We start from the raw sequence: 11,689 nt of genomic DNA, 5'->3' as shown, positions 1-11,689 counted from the left end.
TTTACAATGTTGTGTGTGGAGAATGCAAAATTCCTGTTTGCCAGGAATGTACTGAACATGAACTGCATGAAAAAATAGACATTTTAACAGAAGTCAACAGGAAATTAGTTCAGCATAGGGAAACAATTAACAACATCAAAGGTGAAGCCCTTTATAAAAGACATGTTCTATTAGCCTACATAAAAGACGATATAAAAGCCTGCCGACAGACAAAGCAGTCCTTGTTTGAAACAGAAACAAGTTTTATGACTAAGATTATTGAGAAAATTGAGGAAAATGTAAGATGTAATACCGTCAAATTTGAACATCGATGTTCGGTACAAAAGAGGAAAGTGCAACGCCATATTGCCCGGATTCAAAGATTCGAACTAATTTATGAACAGTCTGTAAACAAATCACTTAGATCTTTAGCATATGTTAAAAAGATGTTAAGTACCAAGAACCATTGTTGTCTAAATCTCAAAAGCCATGGTCGTGTGTCTCTTTCTGAGGGACCGACTATTGTGAAAGTAATTCAAACATTGACTTTTATGGCGCGACAATTGGGGAGTGAGCTTTTGTTAGAAATTATGCACGAACACGTATTGGAAAAAGAGTTCGAGTTCAAAACGTTCAGGTTTATAGATTCACACATGTCCATTCAGTCCCCAGACCATATATTGCTATATGTCGAAGACAATCTCGTTTTAATAAACACAAAAGGCGAAATCTTGTTTCAAATTGATGACAATATAGGAAGATATTACCATTGCTACGGTACACACACTGTTACTAAAGAAAAAAATCTAATTTACTTCGATAGAAATGGGACAATTCAAAGGTTATCAAAAAATAGAAATTTAAAAAGTCAATTAACCATATTGTCAAGCTTTTCCTGCCGTGCACATTGTGTTTACTGTTCACCTTTGACTGGAGATTTAATCATAGGGATGTGGAACTACGATACAAACACATGCATTATAAAAAGGTACAATATCACGGAAAAACTTCAGTCGCGAAATCAACCCCAGATCATTGGCCAAATTGAAAATTGCTGTCCTACTTTAATAACAGAAAACATTAATGGCGATATCATTGTGGCTGGGCTTCTCTGTGGTGTTTTGGGGATGGATCGTTCGGGACGACATCGGTTTTCATACAAAGAGTCTGAATCCGGTTTTCAGATCCGGGCAAAGGGGATATGTACAGACTCTTTATTACATATACTGGTTTCTGACTCATTTGACTCTGCTGTTCATATGCTTAACCAATATGGTCAGTTTTTATGTTACCTTTTAACAACACCAAATGGCGCGTGCCCATCCGGCCTGATGTTCGATTTCGATGCGCATCTTCTCTGGATTCGAGCAAAGGACAAGTCAAATAGGATATGTGCATACAGATATATCAAAAGACACGACGTTCTGGCTGGTAAAAGCAATAACTTAAAAAAATAAAATGCAACGCTTCAAAACCTTTTTGTTAATTATTTAACATATTAAGAATAAAATAAAATAAAATCAAAGTTTCCTTATTAACCTAATTTCACGGGTGCCTTCTGTAAATAGCGACATTTTAAAGGACTCTATTTTAATTTTGCTTATCTGTAACGTTCGAAATTGTATTAATTTTTTTATAATAAAAAAAAGAAAACAATATAATTATTTTCTTTTCTCATTTAGGTTCCGAAGTAATTCTATCGTCGTGCTGTTGTCAGTCAAATAGAGCTACCAATGTTGGTAATGTTATGCCACACCCAGGTCAAGCATTCCTAAAGAACGATGCTAAGCGAAAACGTGAATACGAGATACGTTCAAAGAATTGTCGAGAGAACATCAAGCGGTGGAAACAAAGTGCTGATCGTGTTACATACACTATACCTCCTTGTCTTTGGGCCAATCGAAGTCCATGTTGTATGAGAAGGAACGTGCAAGGTAATAAAGGAACATATATATATATATATATATATATATATATATATATATATATATATATATATATATATATATATATATATATATATATATATATATATTCCTTTATTACCTTGAAAATGAGTTAAGTTAATCTACACAAAAAATAAATAATAAAAGACAACAGAAAACCGATTTAAAATTCCATCGGTTTAAGTGTAATCTTCAGGAGTTTTGTCAAATTTTGTCAAAGTGTTTGTATTACACTGTTCCTGATTCTTATTATTTTGAACATTACGATGAATAGATATTGAGAGTGAAGAATAACAAAGCAATTTTTAAATCAAAATATCGAAGAACTGACGGGAGTTGATTTTATCGATGTTTATTTATTTAAAATTCAATGATATGTTATTTTGCATGACAAGTGCAGGTAGTTTCTAATCTGAATTTGAATTACGCACATTTTTATAATATGAATTTTCGGACTTTTTCGACACAAGAATGTTGATAAAACCCCATTTGAATCATGTTAAGTAATATTTAAAGATACCATTTATTTAATTCAATCAAACTATGTATCCGTGATAAATATATTTCTGGAAAATTTAGAGATCCAGGCAATATTGAACTCTCGTCTCGTTCACCCAAACGCTCGGCTGTCGCCGTTAATCTCCGACAAGAAAGAGAGACTCTCTGCTTGTTGGAGATTTACGGAGACAGTCGAGCGTCGAATTGAACGAGACTATATTGAACTCTGGCTTAAGGATGACGTTTACTCAGAATATAAAAAAATTCCACTGATGATAACGAAAAACCAACTATTGTGTGTTATAGACCTTACATGGTAGTGTTATTCTTCACTTTCAAAAAAGTAGGTCAATGACCTACTTTTTGAGTTAATGGCCATTGAATATTTTTTTGAAAATTTAAGAAAAATGCATAAAAATTTTACACTATGATTAAAATTTTCTTAATTGTGAAAATAATACAAATTGCTTAACTGTTTAACAAATGAAATACAGTTTATGAATGGTAGTGACATTAAATGGATACAAAGCATTCAGTTTTCATTCACACTTTTTAAAGATATTCTAGTCCGAATTTCCTCTATCAGTTTTCAAAATACTACCCATTTTTGATTCAATATATCAAAAAACTGAATGATGATAATGCTAAAACATTTATAGTAATAAACTCAGTATATTGACCTTTCTCTGCTGGCATAAAATTTATATGAGGTCAATGATTAAAATTTTGAGATATGGTGTCTTTTATCATTTTTAAGCATTTTTCAATATTTTTGTTGTGTGTGCTATACGGTAATCTAAACAAAAAAGCAAGATAAAACCAACAGAAAATGTGCAAAATTATGTTGTCTAACAAATAAAATCTTAACTTTTAATATTATAGTACTACCAAAAAAATTTCAGTGAAAAACGAAATCTGAAAAATTTAGTCCGAATTTCCTCTGTTTTGCTAAAAGTCAACATGTGTCAGAGCCTAATTTGATAATTTAGTAAAAATATCGATTGTTATGTCAATAATAATTTATTTCATAAATACTTTTTGTATTTAAAACAAATTTTACTCATGAAATTGAACTTTTAAACAATCCTGATTTGAGAATTCAGACCCTGAGTAAACAACGTCCTTAAGGATACATACGACTCCAAAAAATATCTAAATCCTTCCTACCATTTAAAATCTGGCTATTTTTTAGGTATTTATAAATAAGTTTCCTTGAAAAAAAGCTTAAGCGTACATTATTTCGAATTTATCAATTATTTTCAAGAACTAAGTCTTGTCAGCGGCGATGATTTGTACTTTGGTCTAAACACTGTTTCACTTTCGGTTTGTCAGAGTAACTGCATAGGAGAGTTGATTAAAATCAACTCCCAAAAATCAATCAAAATTGTTAAAGGGCTTTATGAATAGACCAAGAGGGTACAGATGCCATATGATATAAAAATCACAATATTAATACCTCGTGCATTCCCCATCTGCATTGATAATAACACCTAATAGTGATCCCACATTTGAATACAAAAACTTTGTGGGAGATTATTTCTTTTGTTTATGTAGTCTAGTTCTTTGAAATTCGGATCCTTAGTAACTTTCTTATTCCTAGCTTGTTATCGTACCGTTTATAAAGGCCGTTGATGTGTTTTAAATGTGCCATGCAGGTGACATTTCATAATGTAGCGGTTATCTTGACGTGTTGTTTAGTGATACTTTGGACTTCATGGTGAGTATTTAACTCTTCAGGTTGCATTTAACTTCCTGTCAGGCCTCAGAATGATTTTGTGGCAGCTGTTAAAAATGTAGCGATCTATGTTGAATATCATGAATCAGGAATAACTATTTTATTGTTTAGAACATCAGTTTTAAAGGTTTGAAGTAAATAAAGAAAAGAAACCAAATGTGAACCACGCCTTTGACCATGTCAACTGATCTTGAAGGTTCTTAAGAAGACATGCGCCGCATTTTCTTCCATTGATTTTATGTTTTCTTTCATTGATTTTATGTTTATCAGCTAAAAGTAGGATATTAATCTAATTGCATTGATTCGAAAAACACATCCGAAAAACATACAGAACACGAGTTTTACGCCTTTCAACAAAAACGATCATGGTCTAGTAATAACTTACTCGATTATAATTTTTTGACATAAACAGTTAAGCAATTTAATCAGTAGTTGCTGGTGGCAACGACTTACAAAGTTATGTTAAAGTTTATAAATATAGAAACAAAGGTGGAGCGTTAGAAATTTTGTTTAATACATATATTGTGTTCTTATACTTTTATGGTCAAAATTTAATGGTACCTTCATTTTTCAATATTTATTTTTATTATTTTTGTTTACAGAAAAACCTGTGGAATTTTGCACTGTTGCTGCTCAATATGGAATTTGTTTTTGCCGTCCGTTCTTTGATTTTTGAAGTTCCAGAATTGTCCTTGGGAAACACAGCCAAATCACATTTATATTTGAGGTTCTTGTATTTTTTCTGTTCATATCAAGGATTGCCAATATTTTTTTAGTGATGTTTTGTATTGCAAAAACAAACATTTATAACATTTTGATTGAAACAATAGACGTTTGCGTTATATGACTTCTCTATGTTTTGGTAAAATTAATTTTCATAAACTTCAAAATAAACCATATTTTAATTTGTGACATCTGTGCAATGATATTGAAACATATGGCAGGGTGTTTTTTGTCCAACACTTAAGGAAAAGTTTAATTTTAAAACTGTTTTACACTCCAAATTAATATAAAAATAAATAACTAGATAGTGTCATATATAATATATACTTTCAAAAATTAAGATTTTATTAGTAGTTGGGTACTGCATTGACTAAAATACACGGCTTATATTTCGAACTACATTTAATACAATGTAAAGATAATGTTGGTCATACGTAGGTATCCGTATATTTAAAGGGGTATAGTCACAATTCTGATTAATTTTTGTTTTCATTCTATTGTTTACAATGGTTTAGAAATGCATTTCTAATGATCAACAGAATTTTGAATATCAGTCAAAGAGTTATAAGCAAGATACAGAGTTCAAAAACTCTTCATCAAATAGACAAGACTTGTACCCAGTTTTTTGTTTATATATGTTCCATAAACCGGTAACAGGTCTTTGTCAAGTTGATTTTATTCTTTCTAATTTGTTTTAAGCATAAATGAATAGTTCTTGGCAATCATCTCATTCATTAAAGGTCTTAAACTAGAATTTTTACATCAACATTCCAAATGTGTTCAAAAACGTTGTTTACATGACAGAGACATGTGAGCTATGTGTTTTGCGTATATCACGAATATTAGAAATGCCTTACTGAATCATTGTAAACATTTAAAATGGAAATATCATTTTGACCAAAAACGTGATCATGCCTACGACCCTTGGAATAACCTGTTATCATTATTGTCGTTTATTTCAATTTTATTTAGAACTTAAACATGCACTCTGACTAAAGGAGATATTTTGCTTGATACAAAGAAAACCTGACAATAATTGCCTATGTACATTTAACAATGTTTTGACAATTACCAAGTGTTTCTACAAAATTATCATTAAGATGGATGATTATAAACAAAAGCATGTCTACTTTAAAAAAAAGGTTCTTTGCATTAAGATAGGGCCCTATTTACATAATTGTTGGGTTAATAATTTCTGAATTGAGTTATGAGTATAAATGTATAAAAGACCAGATTAACACGAAAAATGCATAGGTTTCCTTTCATTTTACCTATATAATACTAGAAACACATGTACCCCCACATTTAAAAAAACAAGGCAAGACTTAATCGAGTACAATGTATATTTTAAATCGATGCAAACCTAATTCAAATTCATGGGGATCTTGGAAAAGGTCAATTTCATCACTTAAGAACGTTTCCGTTCCTGGAATATATATCATAAAACCTTGAGCCTTTGTGACCATGTAAAGTTTCGTGTATTTTGAGTTGCCTCCAACAAACAGTGTCTGCAGTGTTGTACATCAAAGCACCATATGTTATGATGAATGAAGTATCATTTGAGTTTGGTAAAGTCAAATTGGTCACTTTCAATGGACATTCAATGCCAAGATTAGAACTTTGCACCGTTCTTATGGCAGTTAAAATAGCACAAACAGTTAAGAAGCATTTAAACATTTCATTTGTCAACACATTGTATTCCGACAGCAAGACTGTGCTTGGTTACATCAATTATCATACCAATTTTTACAACTACGTAGCCAATTGTACGCAATTTACGCTCTTCAAGCCCTTCGCAGTGGAATTATGTAAAATCAGATGACAACCCAGCTGATGAAAAATCACACGGATTAAGTACATCTTTAGACATGATCTGTTATAGACTAAGAGGACCTGCATTTCTGCAGATCAGTAAAGACCCTGAAGAAGAATACTTTCTACTCGTGTACCTTCATGAAGATAAAACAAGATAGTGTCAAAGACTGCAGACCTAACACATCGTTTTGAGAGATTTTCTACATGAAATATTTTATTATTTACAATTACAGTTCTTAAACAGTTGGTTGAAAATGAAAGTATACGATATTTGCTTTTTTAGCCATAAAACAAAGTGAAAGAAACACAGAAAACTTTTTTGTAAGAAAGAGAAAGACTTGCGTTTACAAGACCAGAAACCGTAACCACGGTGACAGCTCATGACGGAATCTACGCCAATATTTGGATCAGGGAGGTATTATGAGAATTGGAGGCAGATTGAACCTTAGTGTGTTTCCAATTGAACAAAGAAAATTTTCTTAGGAAATCGCATGTTGCAAACTATATTCTGCTACATGTCCATAAAAACAGGTGCTCATCAGGGGAGGCACATAAGGAACAATGGCTTCTGGGTGACTGGTGTGAGGGAACTGATTTAAACAGTGATTCATAAGTGTATTGTGTATAAGAGATTACGTGGGAACTTGATGTCTTAGAGGATGGCAAATTTACCATCTTCTAGTGTAACTCCAGGACCTCCGTTTAGTGCCATAGGTGTGGATACCTTTGGCCCCTGGTCGATTGTGACACGTAAAACCAGAGGAGCTGAAAGCAATCGATGGGCTATAATGTTTACGTGTTTGACGACAAGAGCTTATCATATAAAAGTTGATGGAATCCATGTCAAGCTCATAATACATCAATCATTACGAAAAAAAATTGCCATCCGTGGAAATGTTAGAAAACTGCGATCTGACCGTGGCACAAACTTCTTTGAAGCTACAAAAGATCTTAACACAGAAGTGATGCAAGGTCCAGTAAAGAATTTTCTGGACCAGTCTATGATAAAGTGGATTTTAACGTCGCTCACTCTTCCCACATGGAAGAAATTGGGGAAAGGATTATATAAGTGGCGCAGCGTATCTTGGATGTTCTACAATTAGGATATTATGACCAAAGTTTTTTTACCCTGATGGCCGAAGTCACCACAATCATCAATTCTACCCGATTCCAACAATATCAAGAGATCCAGGTATGCCTTTGTGTTGAGCCCTGCAATACTATCGAATTAAAAAATATCATGAAATTTCTCTACCTGTGTGATTGTTAACATCCGTGATCTTTATGAAGAACAGTAGAGACAGGTACAATTACTTTCCGATTTCTTTCGGAATCGGTGGAATGATCAGTTTCTCCATACTTTACAGTCTCGCCTAAGTGGATTTCTGAAACACCAAACCTTAAAGCCGGGGATGTTGTGTTAATAAAGATAAAGATGTAGCGCGATGTTAGTGGCCTGTTGGATTTGTTGAAGAAGCTTATTGAGAATAAGAAAAAATGTACTTATATGAGACTTATCAGTTAACTTAGATACCTCATTCAATAAATGTTTATTGTTGAACATTTATTTTATATTCAGTGTAAATGATGACATTGTGAACAATTAAATTAGGCATAAAGTGATGATCAATTTTATGACAGTCATACATTTTAACATGTATATTTTAGGTGGTGTTATCTAGACACTGCACCATTTGATTTTGGCTGAAAATTGATAACATGTTTTTTATCTCAAATGTATTATTTTGTCTTATCTTGTTACATTTTTAAATAAGGGGTATTATTGTGACAATATTAGGTGGGGAGTGTTCTGGAATCATTCCGGAATTATTTATTATGTTCAGTTTAAATCCGGATCTATTTATACATGTACATAACCGGTTCAGAGATACAGAGTTATTTCAGTTCCACAAACGTCATGCACAAACTCTCGGAACTACGTTCCTATATTTTCTTGGCGATAAAGAGACCCCACGGTGTACGTGTTTTTTCTATTTCTTTAAATATTAAATATAGAGTTATGAACAGTATATTTCTTTCATATGCACTGTCTTTGACGTATAGATGTCCATTTAGGTATATGTTACTCTTTGAATGGGCTCTTTGTACTTTATTCAGTAAACAAATATGTTTTTCATATCTAGGATATGTATTAAAGCCTTTACTAGATTTAATGTGAGTTAATATACATGAAGTTCAAAGCATACTTGTTTACAATAATGTTAACGGGGCTGAAAGCTCAGATGAGCTTTTTTGATCACATTTTGTCTAACGTCTGTTTGTTTGTCTGTCGGTCTGTCAGTTTATTTTTCCCTTTTTCAACTTCTTTGGAACCATTGACAAATTTCAATCAAGATTTATATAAATAAAGATCACGCCTTTTTAAAGTGGGGGTTATTAGGAATTGTTGAAAAATGTTAACAACATTTTAAAAACCTTCTCAAAAACTCAAAAGGAAAGCTGAATCTTTTGTGGAATCAGCATCAAGAAATGTGGATTTAAAATTGTTGACTTATATATTCACCCTTAATAAAACCTTTGAATACCGCTGGGTTGTGAGAGCTCTCCCTGTGTAGATACTAGAAATAGTTTGTTGGTTTAAAGTATGATTTGATATCTAGTTTGTTAAGTTCTTGGAATTGTCTTCCTTTATACACTGCTGTGTCTAAAAAGTTCACTGAATCAACAGAGATTTCAAAAGTGAATTTTAAATGCGGGTGGCATCGATTGTCAAATTCAAAGAACTCCAGAATCTCAGTCTTAGAATCATTAAAAATGATGAAGCCATCATCTCTAAATCTGCCGTAAAAAACAAGACTTTATTAGCATTTTGAAACTGGAAACTCAATCAAATGATTGATAAGGTTTTCTGGAATATTCTAATATCCTTATAGTGATTGGTTTTTCCTTTATAATTTGTATTTTAATAGCGAACGATAAGTGATAAAGTAGTTTAAAAAGTCAATAAGGAAATTTACAAATAGTTACATCAAAGGAAATATGATTATGATACATGTTTAATGTGACTATATATACGTCAACTAACAATGATTTTCTCTATCTCTTTCTGGAGTTGATTGTAATGTACAGCTGTATAGAAACTGACAAGACTGTAACCTATACAAACTAGTCCTAACCAGTTTCTCGATCTGTAAAAACCTCCAGATATCAAAGAAATATCACGGACTGCACGAAACAATCATCATGATGTCAGACTAAAATTCCCTTATGAGAGGATTTTGCTATTTCTTTAATCCAATGTATTGATATACATTAATAAGAATAAAATTACATTTACTTACTCTTTACAATCAAATCATTATCTTGTTAAAAGAAAGAATTAGATACAAACAATATTTTGCTTTCTTTGATAATTCATACGGGTTAAAAAGTAGCGACAATGCAGAAAAATACGCACTTTCGCGTTTATGTATTTTTATCGGCAATGCTGCTACCCTTATATACCGAATAAATGAAAGCATTTTTTATGTTTTGATAAAGACATCAGTTATAGAAGACGATTTGAACATATTTTAACTACTCAGTTAGGCAACAAATGGCCGCTGAATTGTGTGTTTCTGTTTGTTTATTGTTTTTTGGATTTTTTGTTTTTGTTTTTGGTTTTTTTGTTTTTTTTGCATTTTGATAAAGATGATTTGTAATGCATAACTAATTCATAACAAGAGATCAAAAACATGAATAACACCCCAATTTGTCAGTTTTGAAATTAAGTTCATAAACCAACGATATTTACAATATATTTTTAAACAAAGCACTTAATACAAATACAAAGGTATTTTGCAGTAGTCATTTTAATTGGAATTAACATCAGTTACCTCTCAAACGTGCAAATAAGCTACATAAGATTAGATTAGATTAGATAAGATTAAATTTGTCACCTATATGGTGGTGTGACCGCTACTCTAAATACACCAAATCGGCGTGTGTATATACCTATACAGGACAGACAGGGTCCTTTAAATGTCTAGAGACCCATTTAAATTAAACATGATACCTTTTCAAAATATTTGAACAAACTGTTTTTTTAGATGTTTAGAAAGATAGAGCAGTTATGCCTTTGGAAAGCAATCATTGAGGATTTCACTGAATAGGTATTATCTTTGTTTTTATCGCTCTAAAGTCGTTTGATTCAGTACATTAAATTGCTTGAATGTAAATTTAAAATCCTAAGGACGTTGTTTGATTGTGGAAACATTATTAATGCTTGGCTTATGGAAAAGGTAAGACATGATTATTATTCTTCCGATCAAAGGGAACCTTTGTTTAATTCAAACAGAGATTTGGAAATTTTAAGATAGCCAGAGGTTTGACAATCTTAAAAATAGGTATAGTCCACTAATGTATTATCCATAGGTGGTAATGTAAACATTGTGGTTCATATTTCTGGTCCTAATTTTCATTCAACATCGAAGGGCTCCTTAAATGAAAGCTCATTTAATTTTTTCTCTTCTGTTAAAAATTTGTAGTGTGAAGTCAGATTCTTTTTTCGGCAAAATGCGTCACTCTGAAAATGAACACAGGGCGAAAAACAATCTTTAAGCAAGTCCTTAAAGGTGGCTTAAAGGTGGCGTAAAGGTGGCTTAAAGGATATACAATCTTTAAGCCACCTTTAAGTCACCTTTAAGCTGAGCTTATAGGTCCTTAATGTCCAAACTTCTTCACCTTTAACTTAAATCTTTAAGCCACCTTTAAGCATCTTTAAGTGACATTTACGCTTTATATTGTCTTTACACCATCTTTAAGTTCATGAACCAACGATATTTACAATATATTTTTAAACAAAGCACTTAATACAAATACAAAGGTATTTTGCAGTAGTCATTTTAATTGGGATTTACATCAGTTACCTCTCAAACGTGCATATAAGCTACATTAGATTAGATTAGATTAGATAAGGTTTAATTTGTGACCGATAAGGTGGTGTGACAATCTACTCTAAATACCCCAAATCGGCGTGTGTAAATACCTATAC

The 11,689-nt window shown here is 32.0% G+C and overlaps 1 long non-coding RNA gene across 6 annotated transcripts in view; it reads left to right on the top strand.

Moving 5' to 3' along the window:
- Nucleotides 1–232: 232 nt before the first annotated feature.
- Nucleotides 233–11,689, top strand: part of LOC105326409 (uncharacterized) — a 31,756-nt gene continuing 20,299 nt past the window's right edge. For 2 of the 6 annotated variants that reach the window (XR_010710030.1, XR_004597832.2), the window contains exons 1-4: nucleotides 233–1,410; nucleotides 1,662–1,913; nucleotides 4,761–8,674; nucleotides 10,746–10,808. This is a non-coding gene — a long non-coding RNA (uncharacterized lncRNA). Of the gene's footprint in view, nucleotides 1,411–1,661; nucleotides 1,914–4,760; nucleotides 8,675–10,745; nucleotides 10,809–10,860; nucleotides 10,938–11,689 lie in introns of those variants that run through there. The other 4 variants (XR_010710029.1, XR_010710028.1, XR_004597831.2 and 1 more) reach the window with 3 other exon arrangements.

Source organism: Magallana gigas, chromosome 10, assembly GCF_963853765.1.
Source record: "Magallana gigas chromosome 10, xbMagGiga1.1, whole genome shotgun sequence".
Taxonomy (NCBI): Eukaryota; Metazoa; Mollusca; class Bivalvia; order Ostreida; family Ostreidae; genus Magallana; species Magallana gigas.
The sequence above is the reverse complement of the archived record's forward strand: the minus strand, read 5'-3'. Positions and strand labels throughout refer to the sequence as shown.